Genomic DNA, 6850 nt, shown 5'->3' on the forward strand with positions numbered 1-6850 from the left:
TATATTGCAAAGATGATAAAATTAAGTTGCTGTTTGATTAAAACATCTTCAAATCTCTTAGAAATAACAATATAAAATAGCATTATTAATACTATTATATATAATAGACTGAAATTGATTTAGAGTTTAAGACAGATTTATTCTTTTAAGTTAAATGATAGAAATATATTGATTTTTGTATAACAACAAGTGTAAAATTCAATAATGACAGGTTTTATTTTTTTATTTAGATATTCAACATTTTGTTTTGTTAATATCAAACAGTTACAAGAAAAATATATACCTCTATCATCATCTGAATTTATATCTTATATAATGAAAGAATGCCAAAGTGCAAAAAAGTATTTAATTGAAAAGTAAGAATTATTTATTTTGTTTATTAATGTATATAAAATATAATAATACAAATAAAGTTTAAAAATATGATTAACTATTTTCTTTGAATTTTGTTTTTCTAATTCCACATATTAAAAGACCCTGCACAATCCTAATGAGTTTTGGCTCTTGTGAATTGGCTGAAATTTTACTATGTTATTGATGTTATTGAAATTTTATGTGTTATAGTTTTTGACTAAATAATGAAAAGTCTCAATGGGCATAAAGCTTGAAAATGGCTAGTTTCTTGTGCTAGAGCCATTCAAATATATGAAGTGTATATACAAGGTGGTAACAAAAGTCTCTCCCTGGCCAATTATTTCAAACAAGTAATAGGCCAATTACTTGTAGATGAAAAAAATACATATTGTCTTTTAATGTATTCTGAAATATCAAGTAGGATCCCAGAAGAGGTTATTAAATATGAACAGGTAAATGCTTTACTGCATAACACACTGGGAGAGCAATGATTTGCAGCTTAACTCAAATGCAGTGTGGGAATGGTTGAATGTGCTGTTAGATTAGCAATGATATGGATATAATTGCAAATATCAAAATACTGTTAAATAAAATATTGCTAACCTGAACACTGTATCACTGTTAACCTAAACCTATCTGCATTTCAACCATTTCTGCATTGCATTCTTGCTATGCAGCATTCCCCCTTGTTTGTTGTTCAATAAAGCATTGTCCAATCATATTTGACATACTGCTTCAGAATTCCAATTGTTCATTTTCAATTCATGCCAATTGAGACCTTTATTCAGTTAGTCAAGAACTATAACATACTAAAGTTTCAGCCAATTTCATCAAGGACCAATATCTATATGGATTGTGTGATGTCCTTTAATAATACAAAATACTGTATACAGGGCATTGAATAATTCAACATTACACAAATATATGCAGATGGTACATTAGTTTCATTGCAATAAATGTTTATAGTAAAATAAATAATTTCATTTAAAAAGGGGCATGTGTAAATTGTATGGCAGTTTCAGGCAATACATAAATTTTTCAATCATAAGAACAAGATGTGAATTAAAAATCCAGCAATGAGTTGCTTAACTTTCCCTGCAACATTTAAAACTGCCTGTGTGATGCCATTTGTTATGATATTTTATTTATTAAAAACTTTTCATATTTTTAATTATTATAAAATGACAAAAAGCTTAATTTTGATGGTAGGGATGGGTTTTATAAAAAAAACTGCAAATGCTAATAACAAGTAAAATCGTCATTAAGTCCAACCCTACTTTAGATATTACATGACCCCCTTTATCTCCCCATCCCTCAACCTTTAACCACCAAAATTTAATAGCATCAATCCCCCTAATATACAAACATTCCTGCAAAATTTCAGAAATTTTTAACAAAACACACAGGAGTTATTAAGCTTCAAAGAGGATGAACAAAATCATGCTACACACTAACATCCACCATACATATAGAAAAAAACCCCAAATTTTTTTTCATTTCTCAATGTTTCAAGGTCTCTGAGTCCAAAAATGTGAAATTATTGGGGTGGTCATATTTTTCTGATTGCCATACTTCCCTCTATTATATATAAAGCTTGGTGCTCACATGCGGCAACAGACAACGGAAACCGTTAACGGAAACAGTTACCGTTTTGTTGTCTTTCCATGTCCCATGTATTCACATGCAGAAATTACCCTACAATTGAAACGCGCCATCTGCCAGCTGTAAATATAAACAAGCTACTGTAGTAGCTTGTTTATATTTACAGCTGGCAGATTTACAGCTGGCATTTTCGACTACTGGCACATGGCCAGTAGTCGAAAATGGTGTCTACCAGGATTGCTTTGTTATATCAATTAAACTTTTTAAGTTTGCCTTCGATCTTATCGCAAATAAAAAACCTTGAAAACTAATAATTTGGATAGGAAAAATATTCTAAATCGTCGAAAGTTAGGAATATCGAATACTTTCGCCACAGAATTACGATTACTCCATTCCCAATACTTTATGCAGTAAGTAAGTCTATTTGACATTAATATTTAAATCGGATAGTAATTTAGTGTATAAATGAAATATATTAGTGTATTAGTGTACAAATAAAGCTTTTTAGCTTGCTGACCGTCATAGTTCGAATGCTATCGTCCATGTGATCTTTATGATGACATTGCTAAACAGCCTTCCCATTTGTCTAATTTTTGCTGTTCTGCTTTCTGCCACGGCAAAAGTTGAAAATTTTCAACTTTGTATTCCGTCGGCTTCGACGGGAAAAGTGACGTCATTTTGCCATTCCGTCGATGGTTTCCATCGTTCATTGCTGTATGTGAGTACCAGGCTTAACAGTGCCAAGAAAGTAAAAATGTGATCTTGACAAGTCATAGTGACACCTGATATCAATGGTTTTATAAAAAGACAAACATTATGTGGTCTGCTAATTAGTGAAGTAGTATTGCAATGTTTTACACTCATGAGCACTACTATGAAATGATGATAGATGATCACTCCAGAAAATTTAAAAATATCATCAATTATTTGCCAATTAAAATTTTTTTTTATCATTTTAAATTATTTATCACCACCAGTTTTACTTACTAATTAATGCAGCTTGTAGCCTTATCAGTTTGGCATCTGGAAAGTAAAAGTAATGTGTTAAGTTGTCACTTATAAGCAGAGGACCAGATGTTTGGGTGTCCAATTTGAACGAAACTTGCTGAGCACATAGCCTTAAACACAAACAGCTTCTTGTCCAAATAATAGGACCTAGTCCACAAGCATTTTCAAAAAAATGGGCATCTGAAAATTTAGCTTATAAGTCTTTAAAAGTTTTACATCTCTGAGCAGCAATAGGTGAATGGATAAGACACTAGGCACTGGAGATAGATGATGTAGGTTTGAACCTTCAAAATTTTAGTTTAGCTTTCTTTTTTTTTTATGTAATACATTATTATTTTACCACATCACAGCATTATTATTTTTCACATTTAAGCTTATAAAATAGAGAGGTTGAGGCACACGTTTTAAACGTGTAAACGTGTACATGTGATGTTCGGCGCCGCTTTCCCGTAAGCCTAAAAGTTTGACAATGATGTTTGGATAGTCGGTGGAATCACGCTCGACATTCCAAACACCATCGTCAAACTTTTAGGCTTACGGGAAAGCGGCGCCGAACGTCACACGTATACGTTTACACGTTTAAAACGTGTGCCTCAACCTCTCTAATAATAAAAAAAATTGTGACATCATTTTGTGTTTAGCAAAAACAAACCTCTGTAGTCACTTTTATAACCACTTAATAGGAGTTTTTGAATGAATAAACCGAAATGTTATGTCCAAATCTGACACTCACCCGCGTTCAAGAATTACTCAGAAGATTATTGATTCTCAGATATTTTATTTAAATTTATTTTGGATTAGAATTCTCACCGATCCCTCTTTAGTAAAGATGCAATCTGCAACGGAGCCTACACCAATATTTGGAAGAGAATTCCAATCCGAAATTCATTTAAATAAAATATCTGAGAATTAATCATCTTCTGAGTAATTCTTGAAATCAGGTGAGAGTTGGATTCAAAAGACATAGCATTTTGGTTTATTTGTCCAAAAAAACCCATTTTAAGTGGTTATAAAAGTGACTGATTATATCTGACAAATACAGTGATACCTCGACTTACGCTACCCCGACTTACGCGAACCCGGAGTTACGCGATTTTCAAATCTCGTCGATTCGTCTTTTGTTTGAACGCCACGCAACTCTTGATTACTCACTCCCCCCACACTATCGTTTAGCTTACATGTTCGAACGTGCCGCGCGGAATTGACGCATAGCTACAATTTATTTTGTGTTATTTATTTCTATGTTTGATATATCTACGGATACTTAAGAGACTCTATGTGGTAATTTCTTGTAACCGTGAACGAATCAAAAGGCGAGATAGGTTAACGAGAACATTTATTAGCTTACATACATCAGATTTGGATTTTACACAAATTGCGAACATATACCCCAACTTACTCGAATTCGACTTACGTGGTTATCGCTCAGTCCCACCTATCGCATAAGTTCGGGGTATTACTGTATTACTAATTTTAGCTTCATATTAAGCCTCTGTAGATTTTACTCTTTTAACTCTTCTCTGATTATACTTTCATAATTGCATGAGCAATACACATAGCTGTGTAATGCGGAAAAATCTCTTTTGAACCTGGACAAAAGTGAAAGTCATGTTTGTTTGTATATTGCCCAAAGTCTTTAATTATATTACTTGTTATATTGTATTAACTAATAAAACATAATTATATTATTTATATTATAGTAAATATATGAATAATGTGAAAGAGTATTTTAAAATTTTTATATAATTTTTTTCAGATGGGCCAATGATTGTGTCTATATTTTAACAATTCTGAAAGATGATTGGGCACCCTTAGTCCCCATTCAGGAAAATGACTCATTAGAAAATATAGAATGTTTTTTCTCATCAATTTCTGCTACGATGTATCGTTTGCTTTATTATTCTGTAATAGAAAATCTAGAAAGATGGATAATGTTTTTGAAAAATTATAAGGTTTTCTTTATTCATAATTATCTGTGTGATATTTTACTTTGTTATTTAAAATTAATCATTTGTTGATTATAATTTTGAGATCAAAATTTATAAAACTGATGTAACTTTTTGTTTACTTTTATCTTTAGGAAGAAAATAAGTTATATGAAGATTTGAAACAAAGAGAATTATTTAATCCTTCTCTTATTATTATAAAGGTTGTTATAAAAAATCAAAAGCTAGAATTTGAGCCAAAATTAAATGAAATTAAAGAAAATATTGAACAATTTATAAAAGAAATAATATCAACAGTTAAAAATATTCCTCGGGTTAGTATAAAGTTATTTTTTAATGTAGTCGTTCTCAACCCTTGTTCCGCAAACTTGCCTGAAGTATTTCACAAAAAAAGTTCAAAATTTTTATTGTAAAATTATTCTGTTTTACAGTTATATTACTTTACTTCTAGACAATTTCATGTTTATTATTGTATTCAATACAATAAAATTTTATTTTTTTATTGCTTTTTTGTACCATGCGAATAGTAAACATGGAATTGCTTATCAATTTTTGAATATATTGATGCTAATGCTCCATATAATAAAAAGTATATGAATGATGTTCCACAGCATCAGAAAGGTTGAGAATCGCTGCTTTAACCTATAGTTATAATTAGCTACTAAATACAGTCAAACCTCCGATAATGCCTACTTCCCAACAACTGTCCCCTCTTAACAGTTTATTGGGAATGTTGAATAAAAATGCATACAAAATGACCTGCAAAAATGGCCTTTTTAATGTTCCTCATAGTAGTCATTGTTCAGAGGCTTAACTGTATAAATTTAAAGAATTTTTTCAGTTAAAATTAGTTATGAAATAAAATTTTATATGTGTATTGTATATTTTTAAACTGTTATTTACAAAAAAAATGAATTTTATAATTATTATGATTATTATTTACTGTATTTAATTGATAAAACTAACATACTTATCAAGGAACCTCTTAAATTTAAATCCAATTCACACTGCTTTTTTTGGAGTAAACATTTTTTTTACAAAATCTAAATATAGGTTGCAATACTTTGCAATTTTCCCAAATGGAGATATAGAGAGGCTGGATCACAGGTCTGTGTAAACTTTAGATGGGCGAGATATAAGTGTGATAACCGAGGGGGTTAGTTGTCCCCACTTACCGGCGGCTCTGTCAGAGGATGGCTTTATAGGAGGGCAAAATAAAATTGAGTGGGGAGGTCAGTGAGTAAGCCGACAGGTTCCCAAATGAATACACAGGTTGAACAAGAATAACACATTTAATAAACAACTATAAAATAGTACATATCAAAGGCTAAGGAGAAGATCTACAAAATTCTATTCTATGTCGCGACAATGATTTGTCTTTCATATGAAACATCTAATCTCTATTCTCTAAGTTAAGAGACGAGAGAGAGATCTCTAGAAGAGAGATTTCTCAGAGAGAGATTTCGCAGAGAGAGAGTATACAAATATATATCCAAAAACAAATACCTCTAAGTTCCCGATCCATAATATGGGTCGTTGGTAAAAATGTTCCTAGATCGTCACGGCAGTATGGCGGTATTGGTCAGTAGATGTGGCAGCCGATGTCTGCCTTGTGAATGTCCCTCTTGTGAATGTCCGCCTTGTGAATGTCCGCCTTTTGGGGATGGCCGCCCTGTGGACTGCGTCCAAACCCTCTTTATACTATTTTTGAGGGGGTGAGAACTATGACATCATTCATGATTTATACGCACACCTGTTCGTGTGTTGATGTCTAGACCTAGCTTGTACTGACAATTGACACAGAGAAGTTTGTTTAATTTATTGCTATCAGTGTCTAGAAGATATGATTTTATAATATAAATTTCTATAGGTTTGACGGCTCTCATCCATAAATTAACATTCATCTGACAATAATTTCTTTAACCTGGTCAACTATCTAG

The 6850-nt window shown here is 31.6% G+C and overlaps 1 long non-coding RNA gene across 1 annotated transcript; it reads left to right on the forward strand.

Moving 5' to 3' along the window:
• Window positions 1–312: 312 nt before the first annotated feature.
• On the forward strand, window positions 313–5211 carry LOC111621604. The gene is made up of 3 exons (XR_002756099.1): window positions 313–356; window positions 4721–4916; window positions 5045–5211. It is a non-coding gene; the product is annotated as an uncharacterized LOC111621604 (long non-coding RNA).
• The last annotated feature ends 1639 nt before the right edge of the window (window positions 5212–6850 follow it).

The sequence above is a fragment of the Centruroides sculpturatus genome, unplaced genomic scaffold (assembly GCF_000671375.1).
Source record: "Centruroides sculpturatus isolate CEXI.00-Female unplaced genomic scaffold, Cexi_2.0 scaffold175, whole genome shotgun sequence".
Lineage (NCBI taxonomy): Eukaryota > Metazoa > Arthropoda > Arachnida > Scorpiones > Buthidae > Centruroides > Centruroides sculpturatus.